Here is an 18,635-nt window from a genome sequence, read left to right on the forward strand (position 1 = left end):
TGCACCCAGGGCTGCGCACAGCAGCCCCCCGGCTCCGAGCCGCTGGGTGCAGGAGCAGCACCTCAGCCCTCCACCACCCGCAAACACGGGTGTCCGGGGCCAGGGCAGGAACACAGGCCCACACAGAAGTCACGCAGGCAGGCTGGAGGGAAGCCCGTTTGGCCTTCCACGTTCACATTTTACTTCCCAGTGACCCAGAAAGCCAAGCTCAGCTGTGGGACTCTGCACCCCTTGGAGTCAAACATCGGAACATTCATTCATGGCAGCACGAGGACTGGTGGGACCAGGAAGCCCCCAGCCCACCCTGTATCCCCATCCCATGTCTGTCCCAACAGGAAGCAGCCCTGCCCTGGGGGTGAGCACCCCAGACCATATTCTGAACGCACCCCACAGCCCCACGGCTGCCCGGCTTGTCCCAGAGGATGGACTTGGGGGCACCAGGGAAACAGGCTTTAGGGCCAGAAATTCTGGGAACCAGAGCAGGAGCTGAACTGGGGGAGCGGGGACGCAGGCTGCAAATGAATGTGTCCTCTGGTCCCGCAGATGCCCCGCCCGCCAGAGGCGGTCAGGAGCCCGCGCAGTCTGTGGCTGTGCGCGGCGCTGTGCCCACCCACGCGCCCCGTGCCCCCACGGCTAAGCGCCTGTCGGCCAAGACATCAGGGGGACCTGGAAGTAGCCGTCCCAACTCCCCGTGGCAAACCCTTTGGGTACAAAGTGAGATATAAACAAATTAATAATGAGAACAATGAAAATAACAGCACCACATCTCCCTGCTTCTGTGACACATGTTTTTCCTCCTTTTTTAGCCTGTCTGGAATTGGAACATGCTTTAAAATTGTGATGAATGCTAAATATAATGGGCTTGCGCCGTCCCTCCAGGTTGCTGTTGCTAAGTCGATGGCGCCCCCTACAGACAAAGGCATCTAGAACTGGAGCTTTCAGTGAGCACCGCAGAGCCAGCCCCTGGCTCTGGTGGGTAGAGACCCTCTGTGGGAATCTGAGGACCAGAGGTGGCAAGTGAGGGGCACCGTGGGGTCATAATGGACCAGAGTTGCTGAGGTGAGGGCAGTGGGCTGGAGAGGCAGCGCTGGGGGAACTGCCCCTCCCTGGGTCCAGAAGATGTCTTACCTGCAGACACAGGGACTCCTAGGCCTAGGCACCAAGTCCAGTCTTTCCTCCACGGATGTCCCCAGGGTGCTCGTTTCAGCCCTATTTCACCTGCGTGGGCTTTGGTGATACGGTGCTTTCAGCATCTCGCCTCCAGAGCTGACGCTGGCTGTCTCCACGTCAGCCATCACAGCCTCACTCTGACCAGTAAATATTCCAGAAAGAGAAGTTCATTTCCTCAGAAGCATGCAGGAGCCATGGCTGGGCCTTTCAATCAATAACTGATTATCGTGCTTGCAAATTCAATTCACTGCCTGAAACCAGCCTTCCTTGATGGGTCCTGACGGGCCCAACAGTTTCTGAGGAATCTGTCCAAGGAAACGGCCTCCGCAGGCTGGCGATTTCCTCCACCAGGCCCGGCATGTGGGAGGGCAGGGAGGGGACCACCTCTCTACACCCTCCATCTTCCCAGACCTGCCAACTGCAAACCCTCCTACCCAGGGACCCCCATCTCAGCAAGCAGTGAGACCCCAAAATCGCTTCATCTAAATTCAGCCTTCAGTTCGAAGACCCGAGTGCGGGTGGGCTCCCCGACCAGTAAGGGATGAGCAAGGGAACTTCTGGCTGGGGTTGGCTACTCCAAGAATGTGGGCAGCAAAGGATGCGGTTGGGCTGAGGCTTGGAGATGACGGGTTTCTCTGGCCAGTCTTCTAAAGCCAAGGACCAGGGGCCATGGAGAAGAGGGCCAGCTTCCTTCCCTAACAGGGATGCGTAGTGTGAGGGCCCCAGGAGCCAAAGACTCTCTCCATCCGTTCCTCCCACTGATTCGCTGCCAGGTCCTGACCATTCCCTTGAGGGGCTCATACATTCATGCATTCATTCATTTCCCAGATATTTATTAAGCCTGACATGATGGCCCCAGAATTTGCTGAGCTCCAGTTCACAAAAAGGACTTAGTCCCCACCTCTCGAACGACTCATAACTCATGACAATGTCAGAGGGAGACGAGGGTCCCGGGAGGAATATAAATAGGTTCTCAAACGCTGTGGCCTGGGACCCCTCAGGATTCATTCAAGAATTCCAAGAATGATTATACAAATTCTCACTGTAATTATATTTGAACTATTTTGAGACATAATGAAAAATCAACATCTTCACCAAAGTGTAAAATGGAAAGTTTCACACCTCAGAGACCAGCAGCCTGATTCCTAGCCAACAGGTCACCTCCTTCCTGGGGACGACAAAGCCTGGCATCATTGATTGAGGGAGTGTGGGTATATTGCACATGCAAATCTGGTGCGCCTGACAGCGCCCATGAGCCACGTGGGGGTCGGGCTCCTTCTCATTAGAGATCAACAGCCAGCTGCCATGGGGGGCAGGGGCTGCCAGTGCTGTGGAGGTGGTTTAAGTGCTTCCTTAAACCCTGATGGCTTCCTGAGCCACTTTGGTCTTGACCCTAAGGAGCATAAATCTGTCTTGGAAGCTTCAGCGCCAGTTTAATTGAAGAGAATCCTGAGATTGCAAGATGTACTTTTTAAAATTGCTATCATTTATAACTGCATCTTGGGACAATCAAGGCTTTCCTGTCATGGTCCAACCGAAAAAGCTTCTGAATGCAAAATGTCCCACTTCAGATGTCACATGCAGCAGGACAGCTCCGTTCTGATTTGATGGGAAGCAAATGTTATACCCGTGAACTCCTAAGCTTAAATGATGTTAGTAAAACACTGATTTAACCTTTTATTTACTTTCCTTATTTTTGTTATGAAAACTTTCAAACATACAGCCAAATGCAGAGAACAGTGTAATGAACACCCACATACCCGCAGACCCAACCCCCAGAGTGTGTGCTCACCCTGAAAAAAACAGGATCTCGGTGTGTTGTAATCACTGGCGTCTCCCCAACAGGTTTGCAATGAGTATTTGTTGAATAAGTGAATAATTTTAACCCCTATTACTATTTTATGAGGGAAAATGGTGTCATGGGTACAGCCATGCTGATGAGTCAGGCTGGCCGGGTTCAGATCCCGCCTCAGCTGCATGTGACACGGGGCAAGTCCCTGACCTCTCTGTGCCTTTGGTCCAATGGCTCCATCTTTGCCCGAATCAATTAACCCACTAGGGAATGAAAAATGGTTATTTTCTAATTCTAACAGTACTTCCATATTTATTAGCTAAGATTCTTCTCTCAAGAATGTTCTCTCATCCCCCAGGACCGGACAATTCTTACTGGAAAAGGAGGATAAATGCTCCATTATTTCCCTTTAATTGCTCATTTTCAGAGTAGGAACTTTGGGCTTCCAAGGGCTGCCAATGAATTCTCTCTCTCATCTCTCGTTCTGTCTTACTCTTCTTCCTCTTTCTGGGGCATCTTTCGGGAAGAATAAATGTATGGATATCACACATTCCACATGTCGCAATCGCTGTTTTTTCATGTTCAAACTGTCCCATCTTTGAACGTCAGGAGCCCCATCACGCTGGTTCTTGCGCTCTTTGAGAGAACCCAGTGGTTGTGAATAGCTACCCAACTCTGGGCACGAGACGTGCCAGGGCTGGCTCGTCCTGTGTATTCTCTGCCTTAGACCTGGAGTCAGACATTGTGTCCTGGACCCACACATTGCGCCCTGGACCCCAGTTCCTGTTACCTGGAATCAGACATTGCGTCCTGGACCCCAGTTCCTGTTACCTGGAGTCAGACATTGTGTCCTGGACCCCAGTTCCTGTTACCTGGAATCAGACATTGCATCCTGGACCCCAGTTCCTGTTACCTGGAGTCAGACATTGTGTCCTGGACCCAGACATTGCGTCCTGGACCCCAGTTCCTGTTACCTGGAATCAGACATTGTGTCCTGGACCCAGACATTGCATCCTGGACCCCAGTTCCTGTTACCTGGAATCAGACATTGTGTCCTGGACCCAGACATTGCATCCTGGACCCCAGTTCCTGTTACCTGGAATCAGACATTGTGTCCTGGACCCAGACATTGCATCCTGGACCCCAGTTCCTGTTACCTGGAATCAGACATTGCGTCCTGGACCCCAGTTCCTGTTACCTGGAATCAGACATTGTGTCCTGGACCCAGACATTGCGCCCTGGACCCCAGTTCCTGTTACCTGGAATCAGACATTGTGTCCTGGACCCAGACATTGCATCCTGGACCCCAGTTCCTGTTACCTGGAGTCAGACATTGTGTCCTGGACCCAGACATTGCGTCCTGGACCCCAGTTCCTGTTACCTGGAATCAGACATTGTGTCCTGGACCCAGACATTGCGCCCTGGACCCCAGTTCCTGTTACCTGGAATCAGACATTGTGTCCTGGACCCAGACATTGCGTCCTGGACCCCAGTTCCTGTTACCTGGAATCAGACATTGTGTCCTGGACCCAGACATTGCATCCTGGACCCCAGTTCCTGTTACCTGGAATCAGACATTGCGCCCTGGACCCCAGTTCCTGTTACCTGGAATCAGACATTGTGTCCTGGACCCAGACATTGCGTCCTGGACCCCAGTTCCTGTTATCTGGAATCAGACATTGTGTCCTGGACCCAGACATTGTGTCCTGGACCCCAGTTCCTGTTCACGAGGAAGGGCACATAGAGACCACAGTCTAGATGCTAAGAATGCTTTTTGCTTCTGGGCATGTTTAGTGGGCAGCACCAATGCCTGCATTTTTCAAAAAAACAAAGATATCGTAAGATCCTACTGACATCTCCAAACTCAAATGTACTGTTATATGGGTTTCATGTAATTTCTTTAATTTCGTAGTGGTATCTCCTTTGCACATTAAAAATCTTGGACCTTAACAGTATAAACATAATATATGAACTTGCTTTATTTTCCTATGTCATACCTTAAACAGAGTAATACCGATATTACTAAAAATAGCAAGACTTTTAAAATGAAATCTATTTCTTTGCAGCATTAATTGTACCTTGAGTATATCAGTGTATGAACTAAGATTTACAATCACAGCATTGTAACCTAGAATAACAGAAATGGTTCTTTTCACTCGCTAGTTTTTCAAGTTCTGCTGAGATAGATGTAAGTGACATGTAACATTGTATAGGTTTCAGGTGTCCAGTGTGTTGATTTGATATTTATATATTGCAAAATGATTACCACCCTGGCTTTAGCTAACAGCTACAGCACTCACGTGATTGCCATTTCTTTTTTGGGGAGGGATTGACTCTTTTAGCAACTTTCAAGTATATAATGCAGTATTTTTAACTATGTATGTTAAAATATACTGGACTGTGCAGGTTTTTTTCTGCTTTTTCAATTTTCTTTTCCCTTGGGATTTCTTAATTTATTACCTATTTCTAAATTTGATTTTATACATGATACCAAGGCAAAACTATAGAACAAGACAAGCTCAGAGAAACAGTGTTCATCTTATCACTTCTTCTGTCTCACACGTGTCCCTCAAGAGGTAATCAGTTTTATTAGTTTTATTCAAAAATAAAAAACCATGTATATGGTTCACACCTTGAATTTTCCATGTAACCATTTATCCTGGAGATTATTTCATATATGTGAATAGGTATTCCTTCCATTTATATTAATTGATGAAAAATTTAAATTTGGTATTTTGCCCAGCTCTTAAGTATAAAATTCAACAACTTTTGATAAACATATATGCCAATGTTACTAATACTTCAATCAAAAATACATTCAATACAAAATATCAAACAGGATGAATATTTAGGTATATCATCTTAGAAAGTTCATTTGTGCCCCCTTCAAATCAATCCAGGTCACCTAACCCAACAGGGAGTCCCTGATGTGTTTTCTATCACCAGATTATTCTTGCCAGTTTTTAAATTTCATACAAAATAGAACTAGCATGAACTCTTGGCCAGCATATTATTTTTTGTATCAAATATGTTGTTGCATGTATGAATAGTTTATTCTTTTTTATTGCTGAGAATTATTCTAAAATATGGATACAGTTCGTCTTTGTCCATTCACCTACTGATGGATACTTGAACTGTTTCCAATTTATAGCTAGAATGAATGAAATGAATATTGACATTTTTTAATAAATCTCATGTGAACATGTGTTTTCATTTCTTTGGGGTAAATATCAAGAGTGGAATTGCTGAGTTACATAGCAAGTATATATTTAACTTTATGATAAACTGTCAAAATGTTTTCCAAAGTATCTATACAATTTTATATTCCTACCACCAGTAATGTGTGAGAGTTCAAAGTTGTTCTATATCCCTATCAACGCTTGTTATTATCAGATTTTCTTTTTCCTTTTTAACTATTCTAAAACATAGGTATTAGTGTCTCACTGTGCATTTCTGATAATAACTAGGAATGTTGAGCCTTTTTCATGTGCTTTTTTACTTTCCACATATATTCCTTGATGAAGTATCTGTTGAAATCTTTTGCCCATTTTTATTGAGTTGTTTGATTTCTTTCATTGAGTTTGGGAATTCTCAACATAGGCTGAATACAAGCCATTTGTCAGATGTGATTTGCAAATATCTTCTCCCAGTCTATGGCTTGTCTTTTCATTCCCTTAAAAGTCTTTCTTAGAGCAGAAGTTTCTAATTTTTATGAAGCCCAAATTAGCAAATTTTTTCTTGTACTTATCATACTCTTAGTGTAATATTTGGGGAATCTTTGCTTAATTCAATGACACAAAATTTTCTCCTGCATTTTCTTCTCAAATTTCATTGTCTAATATGGGAGCCACTATCTACATGGAGTTCTTTACATTTAAATGAATTAAAATTAATTAAAATTTATAACTCAGTTCTTTATTCACACTAGCCACATTTCACATGCTCAAAAGCCACACACGTCTGGTGGCTCCCATGCTGGAAAGCACAGAAATAGAACCTATGTAGCACCTCACATGGCCATGTTCTATTGAACAGCATTGTTCTAGAAGTTTTAAAGTTTGGGGTTTTAAATTTAGGGATCATAAGGCGTATAGTATGAGTTCAGGTTGTTTGTCTGTTTTACACATGGGTGTCCAATTGTTCTAACATCATTTATTAAGACTGTCCTCCTCCATTGAATGGTCTTTGCACTTTTTCTAAATTAACTGACCATATATATGTGGGCTTTGTTCTTGATTCCCTTGTCTGCATCCCACCGTATTGATGATCAAGCTTTATAGCAAGTCTTGAAATCAAATAGTGTGAGTCTAAGTTGAGAAGCGGTCTCTCCTTTTATTTTCTGGAATACTTTATATAGAGTTAATACTAGTTTTTGTTTAAATACATTATAGGATTCACCAATCAAGCTGACAGGCCTGGAGTTTCACAGCAAAATTTTTAACGAAGAATTCAATTTCTTTAACAGACATATAACTTTTCAGGATGTTTCCTCCTGAGTGAGCTTCCTGAGGTGGCTTGTGTCCTTCAAGGAAATGACCCATTTTCATCTAAGTTGTCAGACTTATAGGCATAAATTGTTTGAATACCCTCTTATTATCTTTCAGTGACTGTGGTGTCTGTAGTATTTCCTCTTTCACATTCATGATATTGGTAATTTGATTCTATTCTCTTTTATTCCTTGTTCAGTCTGACTTGAATTTTATTGATTTTTATTGATACTTTCAATAAAAACAGTTTTAGTGGTTTTATTGCTTTTCTGTATTATTATTTTCTATTTTCAATTTCATTGTTTTGTGCTCTTTACTGTTTCTCCCCAACACTGTTTTCCATTTAATTTTCTTTTTTTCTATATTCTTAGAGTGGAAGCTTAGGTTATTGATATTAGGCCCTTTCATTTATCTAATATAATTAGGTAAACATCTAATCAATTGATTTTTATATCTAGTTAATTTTAATGTGGAAAATTTCCTTCTAAGCTCTGCTTTCGCTGCATCCCACAAATTTTCATATGTTCATTCTTCTTTCCACTCAATTCAAAATATTTCTTATTTTCCCCTTTGCCTTTCTCTTTGCCCCAAGCATTATTTAGAAATGTGGTGTTTAATTTCCAAGGTTCTCCAGATAGCCTTCTGTTATTGATTTCTCGTTTAAATCTTCTATGATCAGAGAAGATCATGTCTATCACTTTAACTCTTTTAAATCTTTGAAATTTTCCAAAGGTTTTCATAGAATAAGGTCTGCCTGGATGAATGTTCCAGACGCCCTTACTAAGAATGTAGATTCTACTGCTTTTAAATAGAACATTATATAAATGTCAATAGGTTATATTTGTTGAAAATGTTTCTCAGGTCTTCTATATCCTGAGTTTTGCCCAGTCATTCTATCAACTATTGGCAGAGAAGTGTTGAGGACCCCAAGTTTAATTGTGGACTTACTTATTTTTCCTTCCAGTTTCATGTTTTTGCCTCATGTATTTTGAAGCTTGTTGTAATGTGAATAATCATTTAAGATGGTTAGATCTTCTTGGTGAATCGACCCCATTATAATTATGCACTGTCTCCTGAAATATTCCTTTTTTTCAAGTTGACTTTGTCAGGTAGTAATGTAGCCACTCCAGCTTTCTTTTCATTGGTTTTTTTTGCATGAAATGTTTTTCCATCCTTTTACTCTTGACCTGCTAATATCTGTATATTTAAAGTGGATTTCTTATAAAGAATACACAACTGGGTGTTATATTTTTACCCAGTCTGGCTATCTCTGCCTTTTATTTGGTATATTTAACCATTTACATTTGATGTGAGTATTGATATGGTTCAGTTTAGGTCAACGATGTTATTATTTATTTTCTGTCTTTCATCTCTGTTTCTTGTTAATTTCTCTTCATTTTCTGCCTTCTTTTGGACTATTTTGATGTTGTAATTTTTCATTTTAATTTTTTATTGGATTTTTGGCTATATCTGTTTGTTTTATTTTTTAGTGTTTGATCAAGGGATTATAGTATTTATACCTAAACTATTATGGTCTACTTGGAGCTGATATTTTTGTTAGTACTCATCTTTTCCAACCCTTGGTATGGTGTTGGGAGCCACACAAAGACAACAAGATGGCCACAGTTCATGAGGTTCCTGCTTCACTTCTTGGAGATTAGCTACGAGCCCGCGCGCGCCAACAAGGAAGCCCGCGCGCGCCAAGAGATACTCTTCTCCCCCTCCTTCCCCATTGTCATATACCAATCAGAATGTAACTCGCTGCGCCACCCCTGCTATGCAGCCAATCCCCTGCCTACAAGTATCCTATGGCCCACTCTGCCCCTGAACACTGGTGTATATCTACCCCCGTCTTACAATAAAATTTGAAGGCTTGATCAGAATACTGTCTTGCCTTCGCTCTTCTCTCGCCCCCATTTTCTTTCAGGTCGGATCCCCCTCGTCCCCACGAATAACTAAGTCCCGCTGGACGGGACAAGTGGCGCCCAACGTGGGGCCAGAGGCGCGGATCCTTCGCAGGCGGACCCCCGAGTAAGATATCGTCTGGCCAGACCCCTTCTTGATGAAACAATAGGAGACGCCTTTCGCCGCTCACGGAGGTCGTCGTCCCTGGTGAGTACCGGCCGCCTTATAAGAAAATGGGAACTAGATTAAGTAAAGAAGCGGTCTTCATAAGAGACCTAAAAAGTTCGCTTAGGGAGAGAGGAGTTCGAGTTAAAAAGAAAGACTTGGTAAAGTTTTTTATTTTTGTTGATGAAGTCTGTCCGTGGTTTATTGTTAATGGCCCCGAAATTCATCCTAAAAAATGGCAGAAAGTAGGTAGAGATTTAAATGATTATCTTATCAAAAACGGCCCTGACTCTGTTCCTGTTTCAGTATTTTCCTATTGGAGTCTTATCAGAGATATTGTTGAAAATACTGACCCTGATAAACGTCAACTCTTGTCAGTGGCAGAATATTGCCTCCGCCCCCTATCTCGGGCGGCCTCAAAATCGTCTCTTTCGAGTGATCCCCCTGCTCCAAAATCAGCTAAATCCCCCTCCCCTAGCCTGACACCATCTTTGCTCGGTGCCCTCCATGATACCCCTCCCAAATGTTGCATTTATCCGCCTCTCCCTCGAGATTCGGACTTTGTCGATACACAAAAGGTTTTTCCGGTCGTGACTAAGAGCCAAAATAGCGAACCTTTAGATCCGGGAGACGCGGCCGAACTAGAAGACGAGGCGGCCAGGTATCACAACCCAGATTGGCCCCTTGCCGCCCCGTCGCTTAACCCCCCTTCTTACACTCCCCCTATTCGGCCTCCCAATGTTTGCGCCCCGGCCTTTTTGCCCCCGTCGGCCCCTCCGCTACCCCCTCCAGCTCCCGGTCCTGTTAGCCCCCCTACCAGCACTGAAGACCTAATAGCACAGATAGTAGAACAAAGAATAACTTGCCATCTCCAAAAATTGGTTGTCTCCCAACCAGTTCGTCCCTCATTATCTTCGCAAAGGAGCCTCTCTAAGAAACCGCTTACAGCCACAAAACCTAAAAAACTGCTCTTTCCTGTTCTTACCCGGGCCTCCGCCCGCTCTGGCCCCACCTCCACAACACGTAGCCCGGAAGAGGGCGATCTTGAAAGCGATGGTGAAGACGCCCCTGCTGCACAGGAATTAGAAAGTGAGGGGGAAGAGCAGGCTGAGCCAGAGCCGGCCAAACCTGCCGATGGCCCTAGAGAATTTCACAAAATCCATTTCAAAAGCTTAAAAGAGCTGAACGCAGCCGTTAAAGCTTATGGCCCCAATGCCCCTTTTACCCTTTCTGTTCTTGATTCGCTGTCTCGAGGAGGACATTTACTCCCAGGTGAATGGCTGCGTATAGTCCAGGCTGTGCTTACCCGTGGTCAGTTTTTAACTTGGAAGGCAGATTTTGCTGACCGCTGTCAGACCATCGCTGCTGCCAATGTAAAAGACCCTCATTCCCCAACAGCGTCCTGGACGTTTGATAAGCTTACGGGACAGGGCAGATATATCTCTGAAACCAGGCAGCAGCGCCTTCCCCTTGGTCTTTTATCTCAAGTGAAAGATGCCGCTTTGGGCGCTTGGATATCACTCCCTGCTTCCGGGACTGCTAACACTCCTCTAACTAAGATCACTCAAAGCTCGCAAGAAGACTATAGCGAATTTGTTAGCAGATTGTTAGAGGCCGCCGAAAGGACCCTTGGTTCCGCGGCTGCCAATGATAAGATTGTAAAACAGCTAGCCTATGAAAACGCCAATTCGGCATGTCGAGCCGTCCTCCGCGGTAAGACTCGAGACAAAACTCTTGATGAAATGCTGAGAATGTGTAGAGATGTCGATCCTTTTACATCCAAAGTCCAAGCCCTTTTAGCTGTAGGTGCCGCTGTTCAGACTCCCCCGGCTTCTTATCCTCCTTCCTTCCCCAGGGGCGCACCGCCTATGCGTAACTGCTTTAAATGTGGACAGCCAGGCCATTTCGCTCGCCAATGCCCTACCTCAGCTCCTCCTCCTAGAGTTAGGTCAGTCCCCGGTATTTGCCCTCGCTGCCATAAGGGGCGGCACTGGGCCAAAGAGTGCCGTAACAATCCAACAAATCCTTTTTATAGTACCACAAATCCTTTCACCCCCCCTTTTCAGGGAAACGGGCTGAGGGGCCAGCCCCGGGCCACCCAGCCAATTCCATTTCAGCCGGCCTCAGGGAACAGCCTAGCTGTAGCACTCCCGCCCTCTATCGGGCCACACCCGGGAGTGCAGGACTTGACCTCTGTGCCTCCTCCTCAACAATATTAACGCCTGAAGAGGGAGTTACAATTATTTCCACAGGAATTTATGGCCCACCTCCCAAAGATACTTATTTTCTAATTTTAGGGCGAGCTTCCACCACAATAAACGGCCTTATTGTCCACCCTTCCTTAGTTGACAATGACTATACTGGAGAAATAAAAATTCTTGCTAGTGCTCCCCAGTGCCCTGTCAGCATTATGAAAGGTCAGCGCCTTGCGCAGGCACTCCCCCTCCCTTTAAGTACATCTCACCCTGCTATTCATAAGAAGCGAGGCTCCTCTACCCCAGGTTCCTCAGACTTATATTGGATCCAAGCCATTACTAAAGAACGCCCCACTCTTAAGCTTAAGATCCAAGGAAAAGTATTTGAAGGAATTTTAGATTCGGGGGCCGACTCTACGGTCATATCTCAGGCTTCATGGCCCTCCAGCTGGCCCTTACACGCTTCCTTGACCCATCTACAAGGAATTGGGCAGTCAAGAAACACCTTACAGAGCTCACAGTTACTAAACTGGGAAGATGAAGAAGGAAATACCGGATTCATTCAACCCTTCGTAGTTCCTGGGTTGCCAGTAAATCTTTGGGGAAGAGATATCCTTTCTCAAATGAAAGTCATCATGTGTAGCCCTAATGAAGTTGTAACACAACAGATGCTCTCACAGGGTTACCTCCCTGGTCAGGGGTTGGGCAAACTAAAACAGGGAGATCCCAACCCGATACTGGCCACGCCTAAGATAGACCGCTCAGGTTTAGGGTTTGAAAAACATTTTTCGTAAGGGCCGTTGCTCCTCCTGCACTCCAGGCAGACAAAATTACTTGGAAAAGTGATGTTCCTGTCTGGATCGATCAATGGCCCCTTACCACTACAAAATTAAATGCAGCCATAGAGTTAGTGCAGGAACAGCTGGCTGCTGGACATATTGAACCTTCTACATCCCCTTGGAACACCCCAATCTTTGTAATTCAAAAGAAATCAGGCAAGTGGAGGCTCCTACAAGACCTCAGGGCAGTCAATAAGACCATGGTCCCTATGGGCGCATTACAACCGGGAATTCCCTCTCCAATAGCCATTCCTAAAGGGTATGTCAAATTAGTAATTGATCTAAAAGATTGCTTTTTCTCCATACCTTTGCATCCTGATGATTGCAAACGTTTTGCCTTTAGTATACCCATTACCAATTGTGTAGGGCCTTCTCCCCGGTTTCAGTGGAGAGTTCTCCCACAAGGAATGGCCAACAGCCCTACTCTTTGCCAAAAGTTTGTAGCCCAGACTATAGACCCCTTTAGGTTGCTCTTCCCCACTTTGTATATTATCCATTATATGGACAATATTCTTCTTGCCGGTCCTGACCAGCAACAGCTCTATGCGGCCAGTCAACAGCTAGTCACTGCCCTCCGAGATCGAGGACTACAAATTTCCCCAGAAAAGGTCCAGGTCCACCCCCCCCAACTATTTTTAGGCTTTGAATTATTTTCTAATAAAATCCTCACTCAAAAAATTCAGTTAAAGAGAAGCTCCTTAAACACTCTTAATGATTTTCAGCGTCTGCTAGGAGACATCAACTGGCTCAGGCCTTATTTAAAGCTGACCACCGGAGAGTTAAAGCCTTTGTTTGATGTCCTACGTGGAGACCCTGATCCTTCCTCCCCCCGCTCGCTCTCATCAGAAGCACAAAGGGCATTAACCATTGTAGAGCGGGCTATTTCTGAACAGACCATTAGCTACTTCTCTCCACATCTAAGTTTGTGGCTGCTCATTTTCCCTACCCCCTTCTCCCCTACAGGAGTCCTTTGGCAAAACCATCCACTATTTTGGGTTCATTTGCCAGCCTCCCCCCCTAGAGTCTTAGCTACCTATCCTCAATTAGTTGCTGCCCTCTTACGTTTAGGCCGAGAGGCAGCTCTCAAGTTGTTTGGGAGAGACCCTGAAGTTATAACCCTCCCATACAATACATCTCAATTACAATGGCTTATTCAACATGATGATGATTGGGCAATTAGCTGCACCTCCTTCCAGGGGACAATAGACAATCATTACCCTGCAGACAGATTAGTCCAGTTCCTTCAAAAGACCCCGGTTGTCTTTCCCAAAAGGACTAAAACCACGCCAATTGCTAGGGCCGTAATGGTGTTCTCTGATGGGTCCTCCTCCGGCATAGCCGCTTTCAGTATTAATGGGCAAGTTACTCGAATACAGACAGACCTCTCTTCTGCACAGCTTGTTGAACTAACTGCAATAATCAAGGTTTTTGAGCTTTTAATAGATGCCCCCTTTAACCTTTACACTGATAGTGCCTATGTAGCAACCTCTGTTCCCCTATTAGAGACAGTGCCTTACATACGTCCCTCTACAAATGCTTCCCCCCTATTCGCAAAATTGCAAAAATTAATTTTAAGCCGCGATGCCCCTTTTTTCATCGGGCACATACGCGCTCACACTGGCCTTCCAGGGCCGCTTGCCAAAGGCAATGACAGGGTTGATCTGGCGACTCAATTAGTAGCCTCTGTCACGCCAGACTCACCCTTGGCTGCAGCCCAACGGGCTCATGAACTACATCATCTCAATGCTCACACTCTTAGACTCAAATTTTCAGTCACCCGAGAACAAGCCCGCCAAATAGTTCGACAATGTCAAGGATGTCTAACTCTCCTCCCAGAGCCTCATAACGGAATCAACCCCCGGGGGATAGTCCCAGGAGAGATATGGCAAATGGATGTCACTCATTACCCTCCCTTTGGTAAATTAAAATATATCCATGTGTCTATTGACACATGTAGTGGTTTCCTATGTGCATCCTTGCAAACGGGAGAAGCAACTAAAAATGTTATTACCCATGTTCTCTCATGCCTGGCATATCTACCACAACCTAAAATCTTAAAAACTGACAATGGGCCTGGATACGCCAGCTCTAGCTTTAAACAGTTCTGTGCGCAGTTAGATATTAAGCACGTAACAGGAATTCCCTATAATCCCCAAGGCCAAGGCATTGTTGAAAGAGCCCACTTAACCCTTAAAAACATGTTATTCAAACTTCAGTCAGGGGGAGAAGTACTCTATCCGAGAACAGGTAATGCAAAGACACTCCTAAATCATGCACTGTTTGTTCTCAATTTCCTTACTTATGACTCCGCGGGTAAAACCGCTGCTGATCGCCTTTGGCATCCCTCCACGGCAGATAATTATGCACAGGCTATGTGGAGAGATCCGATGACCAACACATGGCACGGGCCTGACCCTGTGCTCATATGGGGGAAAGGACATGCTTGTATATATGATGCTAAGGCACAAAATGCCCGATGGCTCCCAGATAGGCTCATTAAACTCCTAGACACAAATAGAGGCAAAAACAATAATAATTCCAGTCCAGGGCATATTAACCCCTGAGAAGCCTTCCCTTTCTGTTTATTTTCAGGAGGCAAAAATGAAGATATGTACACTATTGACCCTCGTCATGACCTTTCGCCCCGTTTGGACCCATCAGATTTCCAACTTCACCTGGACAGTCACCAATGAAGCAGGAGACGTCGTTTTCAGTTCTTCCACCTTAGCAAGTACCCCCCCATGGCCTGTTCTTGCCCCTGATCTCTGTGACTTGGCCGCTGGAGCTTCTGCGGCCTGGGGGACCCCAGACATTTACTTTCCTTTTTCCACCTCCCCTGAGACCTACCCTGAGGGACAATCTACCACTTCTCCTGGGTGTAACAACACCCCTAGGAGAACCTACCTCAGAGAAACAGAATTTTATGTCTGCCCGGGAGCTCATAGAGATCGAGCCCTTAACTATAAATGTGGATATAGAGACTCCTATTTCTGTGACTCCTGGGGGTGTGAGACTACAGGAGATGCTAGTTGGAAGCCTAGCTCCACCTGGGATTATATAACTGTAAGTAGGGCTTGGAATCCCAAGCCTAACTCAACTGTTACCCCAGAATGTCAAAGCACCCAATCCACAAGAGGGCGATGTACACCGCTCTCCATTACCTTTACTGACAAGGGAAAAAGGGCCCCTATTGATGGATGGCTCAGGGGACATGAATGGGGGCTAAGGCTTTATGTTTCAGGAAAGGACCCTGGGCTCACTTTTAAAATCAAATTAATTCGATCCATTCCAAACGCCAACAAGCACGTTGTCCTTGGCCCTATTGCCCCTAAGGCAAGAGACCCAAGACCTTCTAACCCTTCTCCCCTGTCTACTAGTACTGTTTTCCAGGCCTTGCTCCCCCCGGTTTTACCCTCCACAGGCGAAATCCTTAAAGGCCTGGCTAATATGACTGCAAAATCCCTTAACTCCACTGGATATAGCGAGTGCTGGTTATGTTTCTCCCCCGTTCCCCCGTTTTACGAAGGGATAGCAGTTTTAGTAAACACCTCAGCAGACCTCATACTTACCAATGACTCCAGCAAGACTCGCTGGTCAGACCCCTCCCGTTTTTCAGAGACCTCTCCGGGTCTCACATTGACGCAGCTTTCGGGAATAGGCCTCTGTATACATAGCCCCCTCTTGCGTCTACCCCCTCAGCTAGTACCCATTTGTAACAGCTCCTTCTCACCCCCGCTGTCCTATGAATTCCTTGTCGCGCCCAACGGTACTTATTTTGCTTGCTCCTTTGGCATAACGCCCTCTGTTAACCCGCGCTTATTAATATCTAACAATGAATATTGTGTTTTAGTCATGCTCATGCCCAAGATTTTCATACATCCCACCGAAGACCTCCTTCCATATTACTCGGGCTCTACTCGCACTAAGCGTGAGCCAGTAACCGCCATTACCTTATCTGTATTATTAGGACTAGGAGCAGCTGGGGCTGGAACAGGCATTGCCTCCATAATTACTTCTAAACAACAATATTATGCTCTTAGTCAAGTTATTGATAAAGACATACAAAATCTGCAAGAGGGTTTAGACAGCCTGAAAGAATCTGTTGTCTCTCTCTCTGAGGTAGTGCTCCAAAATCGCCGAGGGTTAGACCTCCTTTTCCTGAAAGAAGGAGGCCTCTGCGCTGCTCTTAAAGAAGAATGTTGCTTCTATAAAGACAAAACAGGGTTAGTGCAAGATAGCATTGATAAAGTTAAGAAAAACCTAGAAGCCAGGCAAAAACAAAGAGAAAAGGATGAGGCCTGGTATAAAAACTGGACCTCTGCCACCCCTTGGTTAACTACTCTGATCCCCACCATCCTTGGACCCTTGGCAGGATTCTTCCTTTTAGTGTCTCTTGGCCCTTGGGCCTTAAGAAAACTGACAGTTTTTATTCGAGAGCAAGTTGACCAGCTCGTCAAGCCAGCGGTTGCTGTTCATTATCACAGACTTACGGCCTGTGATGAAGAGTCTTACACCGAGCCAACCAATGCTCCCGGCCTCCGGTTTTCAACTTTACAGGCGTCTCAACCATGGTACCATCGATTCTGGCACCGTACTTAATGTGGCCCATATGCTGGTCAGCCAGAACCAGACATACCCCTAACTATGAGGGTATGGGCATCGAGATGAGTGCGAGACAAAGTACCGCAAGGGAGGGTTCTTCCTAGAACCTCTCTGGTCCTCCCTGAGAATACGCCTGGCTTGCATAGAGGTTGGTATCCATATGTACATAAAGCCTTGATATATTAAGGTCAATTTGGCTTTCAGCTCTGCCTCTCCTCCCTAAAAGATACCGAGAGCATTTGCAGAATGTTACCCTGCTGGAGGAGCCAGGCCTCTATTCCCTCACTCGATTAAGGCCCACCTTTCTAAAATAAATAGAAAGAGAGGAGATGTTGGGAGCCACACAAAGACAACAAGATGGCCACAGTTCATGAGGTTCCTGCTTCACTTCTTGGAGATTAGCTACGAGCCCGCGCGCGCCAACAAGGAAGCCCGCGCGCGCCAAGAGATACTCTTCTCCCCCTCCTTCCCCATTGTCATATACCAATCAGAATGTAACTCGCTGCGCCACCCCTGCTATGCAGCCAATCCCCTGCCTACAAGTATCCTATGGCCCACTCTGCCCCTGAACACTGGTGTATATCTACCCCCGTCTTACAATAAAATTTGAAGGCTTGATCAGAATACTGTCTTGCCTTCGCTCTTCTCTCGCCCCCATTTTCTTTCAGGTCGGATCCCCCTCGTCCCCACGAATAACTAAGTCCCGCTGGACGGGACAGTATGGTGAGCCTTTTTAATTTTAGCCAGCCTGGTGGGTGTGCAGTGACATTTCACTGCGATTTTGGTTTTCATTTTTGTGTCTAATGATGCTGAACATCTTTTCACGTGCTTATTTGCCATTGGTGTATCATCGTTGGTGAAGTGCCAGTTCAACTATTTTCTTGGGTTGTTTTCCTTATTGCTATTGAATTGTAAGAATTCGTGAGATGTTTGAGACAAGATCTTTAACAGATACATGTTCCTAGTATCTTCTTTTCTATATAATATTTGTAACATCTGCAGACTTGTGCCCTGTCCCTGTTTCATTCTGCATATTGATAATGTGTTTTCTCTCTTTTGTTCCTAATTAGTTTTATTAGGAATTTATCAGTTTTATTGACTGTCTCAAATAATCTTCTTTTGACCTCATTGGCTTGCCCTATTGTCTACTTGCTATTTATTACATTTCGTTATGGTCTTGCCTTTATAATTTTTTCCCTCCTATTTTCTTCAAAATTTGCTTGATTTTCTTTTCCTTGCTTCTTGAAATGAAGGTTTAGTTATTGATTTTTCAGCTTTTCTTCTTTTATGTGCATAAGGCTATGCATTTCTCTTAAGTACTATTTAGCTATAATCTACAGGTATAATATGATGGGTCTTCATTATCATTTAGCTTTAAAATTTTCTAATTTTCAAATTTCCATTATGATTTATTTTTTGAACCACAGGTTACTTAAAAGTATGTGGCTTAATTACTAAGCAGGTGGAGATTTTCTAGTTA

At 45.0% G+C, this 18,635-nt stretch overlaps 1 long non-coding RNA gene across 2 annotated transcripts; it reads left to right on the plus strand.

Moving 5' to 3' along the window:
* Nucleotides 1-9,040: 9,040 nt before the first annotated feature.
* LOC140848804 (uncharacterized) lies at nucleotides 9,041-17,779 on the plus strand. 2 transcript variants are annotated; one of them, XR_012129941.1, is made up of 3 exons: nucleotides 9,041-9,561; nucleotides 15,146-17,303; nucleotides 17,382-17,779. It is a non-coding gene; the product is annotated as an uncharacterized lncRNA (long non-coding RNA). The 2 variants fall into 2 exon arrangements; XR_012129940.1 differs by lacking the exon at nucleotides 9,041-9,561 and having other exon boundaries at nucleotides 10,713-17,303.
* Nucleotides 17,780-18,635: the final 856 nt, after the last annotated feature.

This window comes from Manis javanica, chromosome 4, assembly GCF_040802235.1.
Source record: "Manis javanica isolate MJ-LG chromosome 4, MJ_LKY, whole genome shotgun sequence".
NCBI classification, from domain to species: domain Eukaryota; kingdom Metazoa; phylum Chordata; class Mammalia; order Pholidota; family Manidae; genus Manis; species Manis javanica.